Below are 10,391 nucleotides of genomic sequence, written 5' to 3'. Positions count from 1 at the left end.
CTCACAATTTGGTCAATGATGAAGAGAGTGCTCAAGAATAATACTAAATAATGCAATCCCATTTTTTTTTTATTAGGGTTATCATCCCCTTAAATGTTCTGACCTTTATAAACAGGACAGTCTGAAAACCATTCATGCCCCTTGCGCTTGACCCTGGCACCTGGCAGCTGGCACTTGAATGCGGCGGCAGTCGGTGTGTTTTCAGGGTTTGCCAGCGAGCAGCATTAGCTAATGTTTCAAACAACAGCGGTGGGGGTGGTCATTGATTACGCTGCATGGACTCGCCAAATCCAGGTGTATGTCTGACCTTCTGCCTTTGTTTGTTTGTATCAAAATTAGCATGCTAAATGTAAATTTGCTTCAGGCCACAGTGGGTGCCAACATACAGCCGGGTGAGGGGATATATGGGACTCCAGGCCAGGTGTGGGCCCAGTGTTGCATAGCTGTCTCAGCATTCAACTCAATGTCAGACCACCAACAACCTCAAACCATTCTGCCCTTTAACTGTTTAACTGTTTATTCGACTATTTCACTGTGCAGTAATTTACACCTGCAGGACTTGACAACAATTGAACAGTGCAATACCCCTGTGTATATATGGTGTGTACTGGTATATTTTTTACATATGCTCAATTTCTGTCTTTGTATTTATTGTTGTAATATTTTTTGTAGGATTAATGCACACACTTTTTCTTTTTCTATTTATTATAATTGCACTTATGCTTAGAATATATTCTTCTCTTGAGAATTTGAGCACCTGCAACTGACCCAAATTCCCCTCGGAGATCAATGAAGTATTTATATGATATGTGGACAGAATGACAGATGGGAGCCGTCAAAAAATAAAGTGATGCCCAAAATGTCCTGTGACCATCAAAAGATCACAATTGCATTAACATAATTACAATATTTCCAAGGATCCTTATATCTTGTGTTATAAAAATTGCATTTTAATCTTATAAAATTACATTATATTACCATTATTTCCATGACACTATATAGAAGTGTGTAGACAGTAGTTTTCCACTCTTCACCCAAGTGAGAGTGTAATATGACCTTGTATCCTTGTATTGTAGCTGGATTGTTGAATATTACCATATAAGGATTCATTTCCTGTTAGAATAGAATAGATAACTGTTGATGTGTGAACAAGTGCCTCAGTGAGAGGTCGCTGCCCAACGGGGTAAGCTACTCACTCCTTGCAAGTAAAAATTTACTACTCAACTGGGCATTGTCTGTCTCCTTTGTCAGGAGGTGATCTCAGAATTTTAGTAACAACTTGGTCCTTCGAGCCGGATCCCAACATCTCTGACTGGAGGACGGGGAGGAACTGGTGAAGCTGAAAAACCTGTGCACAGTCTGGTCTGGGACCTGAAAGACCTCCGCCGCAGAGTTCGGTGAAAAAAGAGGCCAGCTGAACCAGGACACCTCCGTCCAACAGTGGGGTGACGGGATCCGAACAACAGTGAACGAGACCCTGCCTGCCTAAGAAGACACCAGTTGAGTGAGTATGAGTGTGTTTGTGAGGTCGCGCGCATGAACCGTTCTTGGGTGAACCGTTCTTGAGTGAGAGGTCGCTGCCCAGAGGGGTAAGCTACTCACTCCGGGGTGAGAGGTCGCTGCCCAGGGGGGTAAGCTACTCACTCCTAGTAAAGACCTGATTAGGGAGGTCTCTAAAGACAAACCTCGCGCATGCACGTTAAAGATAAAGCTAGCAAAGAACGGTGTGAGTGATGTGTGATTGATGAGTGATTGGGTTCGCGACAGCTGAATCAGCGGGCAGAGGGTAAACCTGATCGGTGTCAACTGACTCTGCTGACTGTTGAAGTAGGCTGTTGGCGTTCCATTGGCAAATATGAGAAGTAGTGGCAGTAAAAAGATTGAACCTCAGCTGATGGCTGATGCAAAATACATGCATAAATGTTACCCTGGCTCTTGTGAACAATTGCGCATGTGGCAAAAGAAATATGATTTCAATGAAACTCGGAGTAACTGCTTGTACTCTGTTGGTAAAAAAAGAAAAAAGAAAAAAAAGATTGGGCGCAAAAAAATATGGTTGGTCTGAACTCAAGTGACCTTTCAGCATAGCTGGACTATGTAAAATAGATAGATAGATAGATAGATAGATAGATAGATAGATAGATAGATAGATAGATAGATATACTTTATTCATCCCAACCAGGGAAATTCTGGTGTTCCAGCAGCAACAGTAGAAACATACAGTAAAGTTAAATAAAAAAGAATAAAGGCTAATTATATACAATAAAGACTATAAAGACTAAAAACTAAAACATACAATAAGGGCTAACCTAAGAAAAAGAGATATGAGATGTGAAATATACAGATGGTAATGAATATGACAATATACAGAGGGAGTAGACAGATGAAAGAAGCAAAAAGTATGGACTAAAATATGCACAAATGTGGAAAGAGGAAGCAGTATGATGAAGATTATGGTTGTAATTCTTCAGCACCATCACAACAAGCACAACAGCAACAACAGCAACAGGCAGGACAGAGACGTGCCACGTCTCCCCCTTACTGCCTCGCCACCACCTTTTGCGGCAGCACAGGCAGAGCTGGATGCGCTTAAGGGTGCTGTAGGTGGAAAGGAAAGGAAAGAATGGAAATGCAGGGAAGAAAAAATGAGGAGAGCATGGAAGTGTTTGAACTGGAGGTTTATCTGAAGTGCATTGATAATAAAAAACAAAACAAAAAAAAACACTATTGACCTTTATGTAATGGATAAGCTGATCACCTTTCTTTGTGATTCTGGAGCTGACAAAACAGTGGTAAATGATCCCTGGTTCTCAGACAAACTGTCAAATGATTTTGTCTGGGTCAGATCAGCAAATGGTCTGATGTCAAAGGAATTTCTGACACATAACATGTTTGTGAAGGATGACCTTACTGGCAAAAGCACAAAGACACAACTCCTATATTCTAGCAGCTGCCCGGTTAATCTTTTGAGCAGACAAACAATGTGCGAACTGAGCTTGGCCCTGCTTCCCACACTCAAGGGCCTGATAGTTAAACAAGTAAACAACGGTGAAGACGTTTTTGTTATGGAAGGGCGAGGGCAGCCCCAATATTTTTACACTTTGGACTTGTGCGCTTCAGCAGTCAGTGACATCCCAGGCACACTGATAAATACAGCAGATGCACATGTTCCATCCAAGTCAGAAAAACACAGCTACACAGACTTACACTGTACAATGTACTTCCCTCATTCTGGTGAACCAGATAAAAAATATAAGCTAAACTTGGTCAGCTGACAGATCTACAACTCAGTTTAACAGACATGGTGTGGTACAAACACGGAAACTCTGTGGTTGCAATTTCACTAACTAACGCACAGCAGCTCCTGTACAGAGAACATGCACCTCCACATGTATCTCTTACTTGTAACCCCAACACAGAATGGAGAGACCTCTACCGTCTCCTGTGTCAGACAAAAATTGGCACTGATTGGCACCCTGTGCAGACCCACCTTTTCTACAGTCCCACATATGGACTGTACAAACAACGCCTCAAATGGTGCACGCGAGTGGAAACTGCAACCCACTTGATACAATAATAATAATAATAATGATAAATCTTATTTGTAACGCACTTTACATTTAACAATCTTAAAGTGCTACAGAGGAGAAAGAAGAAAGATATCAGAAAGTTGAGAAGAAGTGATTTTGTCCTCTGAGGAGGAAGAGCAATTGACTGAGATAAATCCAAACTTGTGGTCCTCTGGACCCGCTGATGTTGGTTTGATAAAAGGTGCAACACTGGTACAAATTACACCAAAGATTTCTTTTAGGCCATGTGTTAAACAATATCCCCTAAAGAGAGATGCTGAAGAAGGCATATCAGATACTATAGATGCGTTGGTAAAAGCAGGTGTTATAGTTCCTTGTCCTGATTCACCTGTTAATACTCCATTGTTCCCTGTAAAGAAAGCAGCCCCATCTGTCGGTTGGCGCATGGTGCAAGATTTAAAGGCAGTTAATGATGCTGTGGTGCAGAGAGCCCCTGTAGTCCCGGATCCACATACTCTCCTTAACAATCTATGACCGAAGTCTAAATACTTCACTGTAGTTGACATTTCAAATGCCTTTTATTCCATTCCAGTGCATCCCGACAGTCAATTCTGGTTTGCCTTCACATATAAAGGGAAGAGGTGGACGTTCACACGTTTAGCCCAAGGTTACTGTGAATCTCCCACTATTTTCTCACAATGGATGTCATCTAATCTAGCTAAATTTTCACCACTCTGTGTTAGTCAATTACTGCTGTATGTTGATGACATATTGTTAGCTTCCCCTACAGAAAAAGCATGTCAAATTGACACGAAAGCCTTGCTAAAATTCTTAGCTGATAATGGGCACAAAGTCAATAAAGCAAAATTGCAGCTCTGGCGTCCTACAGTTAAATATTTGGGTGACAACATTAGTGCGGACGGAAAAGCCATAGATCCGAAATGTAAACAAGTCATTCTTAATGCACCTAAGCCATGCACCAAACAACTGTTCAACAATTGTTGTTCAAATGGTGTATTGTAAAAATGGTCACGTCATCAGTCCTGTTGCAGTCTTATGGTGACAAGTTGAGACCCTTGGCATACTATTCTTCTAAATTAGATTCTGTCACCTTAGCGTTCCCAGTATGTGTCCAGGCTGTTATTGTTGCTTCAATGGCCGTTCAGGCATTTGCTAGTATTGTTCACTTTCACCCCCTTACAGTATAGCCTTTTCTGACACAGATTCCATTGAGTCTGAACAATCTTTTTGGTTGTCTCATGGGGCTTCAATTGTTGATGGTATTTACTTCTCTCCTGAAAAAAAAAAAAAAAAAAAAAAAAAAAAACTATTTCCCTAGAAATCTATATAGATGGGCGTGTATTTTGAGCCACAGTCCTTGCCATGGTTCGACAGGAGGGATGAATACCCTTACATTAAGTAAATTCACAGCATACGGTTTCACAAATTTTTAAGGTTGAGACCAAAACGAGGAGCTTTCCCAATGCCCACAGAACCATTTGAAGCTATGGCAATAGATTTTATACAACTTAATAAATGTGAAGGGAAAGAATATTGCCTTGTAATGATAGATATGTTTAGTAAATGGGTAGAGATATTCCCCACAAAAAATCCAGATGCCCTGACAGTAGCCAAAGCATTGTGTAGAGAAATTATTCCTAGATATGGCATCCCCAGAACGCTGTATAGTGACAATGGAGCCCACTTTGTAAATAAAATCATAGAACATGTGGGAACAAGACTACAAATAGATTTAAAAAATCATTGTGCCTACCATCCTCAAAGTGCAGGGCTGGTAGAGAGGTATAATGGAACAATAAAAAATAAACTTAGGAAATGTATGGCTGAATCCGGAAAAAACTGGATTTACTGTCTAGATTTAGTAAAATTGTATATGCATATAACCCCAATGGAAAATGGTCTGACGCCCTTTGAGATACTATATGGTAGACAATTTAGATTACCATAATGGAGTGTGCTTACAACAGAAAAAAATCAAGAACAAACAATAGCTGATTATATGAGGAAAATGCTGCAGCATAACGAGGTTGAGATTGCTAATCGTTTGCCAGTCTCTCCTGTTGATTTTATCCCTACAGAAGCTGACTCAAGGCTGAAGCCAGGAGATTGGATTCTGATCAAAGTCATCAAAAAGAAGGCTTGGTCATCCCCGCGGTGGGAAGGTCCATATCAAGTGCTGCTGACCACACCCACGACAGTAAAGATAGCTGAAAGACCCAGCTAGATACACCAATCTCACTGTAAGAAACAACATCTTTTGTCTGACTAAAACCTAGGTGACAACCTGCTGAGTGTGATAAGTCTGGCTACAAAGGGGGTTAGAATCATTAGGAACTAGCCGTCTCAATGCCAGTGAAGAAACCAACGGTGCACTCAGCAATTTAGGTCACATCAGGCTGGTCAAGATGAAGTGGTTGTTTTTGTTTCTTTTGGCATTTTTTGCTTCACTAGCAATTATAACTCCTCCATTGGTGGTAAGAAATAAACGTTATCGTATTGATCATCATGAACCTATGGACAATTCTTGGTATAAGTCTGTAATGTTGATCTCTAACCGACTCACAAATGGCGGTAGTTGTTATGTTTGTTCCATATGGCCGCATGGGGTGGCAGAAAGCCCTATTCTGGTCCCCCATCCAGCCTATATCGCGGATGTGTTTGCTGTATTGCAGGATGTAACTGTGGGAGGGAGTCGCTCCACATGGGTGTCTTACTTTCCAGCCCTGAATGTCACTTCAACTTTCATCTATCGTGACCCTTCAACATTTTCTAATGTGACTAATGCTACAATTTCTAAAGGGGTGATGTCTCATAGGTATGGAGATTCAATGCCCAATGCTCCCCTCTGTTTTTACAGACCCCGCTTTGATGATGACACTTTTTTGGGCAATGCCACTAACTGTAAGGTCATAGTGCGTGTTGGTAAAAATGATTCATTGAATAATGCGACTGGACGAAATGTTTATGGTACAACACATTCAGGATGCCTGGTCACTTTTAACCTGACTGCATTATCTCCCATTGTCAACTTTTCCTTAGGAAAAGGTGCTAACAGCTCCTTTGTGTCTAATACAGCTCCATGTGGCTGGGGATACGCATGTCCTCAGTCCATGGTCTGGACATGTGGGCACAAATCCTATATATACCTTCCGACTGGGTGGTCTGGTTGCTGTCATTTGTCATATCTGCTCTCATCTGTGCAGGTATTCAAGACCTTCGCTTCTCATCACACCACTCAAACCGACCTACAGAGGCAAAGGCGTGGCCAACGCATCTCTGACTTCAAGGGCATCCTAGGCACAATATTCCCTTTTATGGGGCGGCTAATGTCGCACACTGATTAAATGAAGTTGCATTTGAGCTAGAAAACCTAACAGCCTTAGTTGATGGCATTGTACAAACTGTTAGTCCAGAGTTATCTGCTCTCAGAGCCATGGCCTTACAAAACAGAATGGCTCTTGATTTGGTAATGGCTGAAAACAGGAGATGTCTGTCAATTGATTGGTGAGCATTGTTGCACATGGATCCCTGACAGTATAAGTAATCTAACCTAACTACACTCACATCTATTAGCTTTACAAAAATGCATGCAAGATCAGACTGATACAGGAGTGGGATTTAACTTGTGGAAGTGGCTTACTGATGGTTCATGGTTCTCTGTGGCCGTGAAGGTGCTTACACCTGTTTTGCTGGTCTTGGCTTTGTTGTTTCTCTTTGTTGTCTGTTATATACCTTGTTTCCAGGCGCTGATCCGGAGGCTAGTCAGCGGAATAGTCAGAGACACACTGTACACCGAGCACGGGGAGGTGTACGTCCGGCTGCTCGTCGGAGGAGACAACAGCAGCATTTCTAACAACACTAAAGACGCAGCTGTTTGAAATTTATGTGTTGATCTCTATGACGTCATTACAGAAAATCGAGAGAAGTTGTAACTGACTGACTTGATGATCTTATGCATATTTTTCTATTTGTATGTAAATAATGATAAACAGGAGGGAAATGTTATAAAAATTGCATTTTAATCTTATAAAATTACATTATATTACCATTATTTCCATGACACTATATAGAAGTGTGTAGACAGTAGTTTTCCACTCTTCACCCAAGTGAGAGTGTAATATGACCTTGTATCCTTGTATTGTAGCTGGATTGTTGAATATTACCATATAAGGATTCATTTCCTGTTAGAATAGAATAGATAACTGTTGATGTGTGAACAAGTGCCTCAGTGAGAGGTCGCTGCCCAACGGGGTAAGCTACTCACTCCTTGCAAGTAAAAATTTACTACTCAACTGGGCATTGTCTGTCTCCTTTGTCAGGAGGTGATCTCAGAATTTTAGTAACATCTTGCAAGGGGATTTCAATCCATCCACAACACATCTTACTTTATTAAAACCCTCTCTTTTATTACCTCTTGCGATGCCTATTATACTTACAATGGCTTTTTGATAACTCACTAAGTTTAATTTTATTTTCATTATATCAAGTCCCACTAGACATTTAAAGAAAAAAAAAAAAAAAAAACACTGAAAACCTGACTTGTCTGCAAGCAAGGCCTCCACTGATATTGTTTTTAGATACTAAATTGAAAAATACTCAATAGACAAAAGAGCTCCTGATGGCTCAAAGCACATAATGCACAGAGAGATATCTTAGAAAAGTACAAAATAGAAAGGGACAGGAGAAAGGGGAGTGAAGAGGTGGGCAGGGAAGAGCAGACATGAATGGAGTGGCTAGGGCACATTTATTTCTTCCTTCTCCTCTGAGGTCATTGTAGAATATCAACTTTAAAGGGCAGAAGACTAAAAACAGAGGCATAACAGAAAAAGGCATCTAAATTAGTGAAGAGCATCTGGGAATAATAATAGACGCAGCTTTGTAGCTTCATGGCTCTTGTCGTCTTTTTATTTCCGTCCATCTAATTACAATATCTCATTTGAGATGTGACAGAGAATCCACAGCTCAATCAGCTTGTCAAGGGTAAAGAGGCAATCGGGAATCCGGTCAACAAAGCACAACATGTGCACAGCAACCACATGAAGAAACACAAAAGCTCAATTATAAGAAGTAAAATATCTAAGACGATATGGGACCTAAAGAATACCAAGCAGTTTCTTGCTAAAATTGGTCTGGGCCTTGCTACCTGTATCCCCCTCTGATCTGAATTCATATGCAGCTCAGGGTAAAGTCAGCTACTACTGAGGTTATGATCCTGAAAAAAATCTCCTGTGAGTTTCCCAATGACATTTAATTTATGTATAGCAGAAAACTGTTGTAAACTCATAGTCCTCACTAATACTGTAAAACTACATCAAGCAATCCCTCTTTTTCATATCTTGCACATCTCCTCAACTGTCTCTCTTATCCTATCCATTTCTCTTTTTTTCCTGTTTCTTTTTTTTTTCCACCAGGCTCTGTACAATCCATCTCAGAGATTTTGAAACTCATTATCACAGTAAATTGCTCTGAGTCAGTTGCGAGCAAAGCAGCGTTGCAATCCTCTCTTGTTTCATTTCTCCTCGAGTGAGTTTCTGACACTTTCAGATGCAGTTATTTCATCCAATTTGTTAAGTTGATTTGAACGGGTGAATGTACACTTCACACTCGGAGATTAAGAGCGCCAGTTCTTTGAAACGACAAGAAGTCTAGCACAAGGGTATTTCACAAAGGTAGAGTGAAAGTCGGCTATAGGCTATGCGCTATGCAATATTGTATGGGTTTTAAAAACTAACACTTACCTCATCTGCCAACACATACTTTTGTCATAGTGAAGAAAACATTTTTTTTTTCTGAGGGACAATAGTAGCCTGACGGTATGATTCAGGTGCAAAAATTGGCATAGGTGGGGGAAATGAAAACTGCTTTCCTTTCAGTTAATAGCTACCATCAAATTGCTTTTGAGCTCGGAGGATTCACGGGATCCCTTGATCCTTTCTTGGAACTGATTATCGACGAACAGTGGATGTTTATAAATGTCAAGAGAAGCTCCCAGATGTGTGGGACGTAATTATATTGCAGTGCACCACTGAAAAACAGCTTTAAAGGACCATACCAGTGATTTCGAATGTTTGGCCCATTTACTACAATTTACCCACATTTTACATTGCAGCAAGCCATTTTGGAAATCATATCAGGATGCTTAATATCTCACAACATATAATCAAAATCCCTCCAGTTTCAATTCTGATTTTTTGTTTGAAACACCTAAACAACAAAGTGGCCACAATCGAAAGCAAAAGTCACTGAAAGTTAATTTTCACATCAGAGTGGAATAAATGGAAACCAATGGCTGGATAAAAGGCGAGAGACAGAGATATCGAGCTCTGAAATACAACCACTTAGCAAAAGTCTACATTTTGTAGATGTTAGGCTAAACATGCAGAATCACTGGTATGGTCCTTTAAATATACTACTCAGTGAATCTTGGCTAAATAAAGATGGAAAGAAAACAAAACACACCAGTGAGACAAGATGAGATAAGACGCATAGGCCATTATAGGCCAAAGTTTGTAGGGGCTATTTTATCTTTGCCTGAACCCAATGCAGACTTTCATTAGTGCCCTGCATTACAGTTAGGCTACATAGTTAAAGGCATTCACAACCTGCACTGCACCTAAAAACCAGGGCATCTAGGGGGAAAAAACACAGGTTGCCAAGCTAGGAGTTCACTGACTCTCTGGAAAGGCTATGTTTTTTTCTGGCAAGGGAAAAAGTAAAGTAGACTGTCCACTTCTATAAGCCTGACAGAACCCAACTTCACACCAATTAAGCTTCTGCTGGCTGTGAAATCAGTCAGTGATCTTGATTCTTCTTCTCGCTTGGCAACAACCTTGGACAGAG

General features: G+C 40.7%; 1 long non-coding RNA gene across 1 annotated transcript; it reads left to right on the top strand.

The window, feature by feature from the left end:
- The first annotated feature begins 1,173 nt into the window (after window positions 1–1,173).
- Window positions 1,174–2,113, top strand: LOC115369361 (uncharacterized). The gene is made up of 2 exons (XR_003929156.1): window positions 1,174–1,573; window positions 1,616–2,113. It is a non-coding gene; the product is annotated as an uncharacterized LOC115369361 (long non-coding RNA).
- The last annotated feature ends 8,278 nt before the right edge of the window (window positions 2,114–10,391 follow it).

The sequence above is a fragment of the Myripristis murdjan genome, chromosome 12, assembly GCF_902150065.1.
Source record: "Myripristis murdjan chromosome 12, fMyrMur1.1, whole genome shotgun sequence".
NCBI classification, from domain to species: Eukaryota; Metazoa; Chordata; class Actinopteri; order Holocentriformes; family Holocentridae; genus Myripristis; species Myripristis murdjan.
Note: the sequence above shows the minus strand (reverse complement) of the source record. Positions and strands in the feature narration are given on the sequence as shown.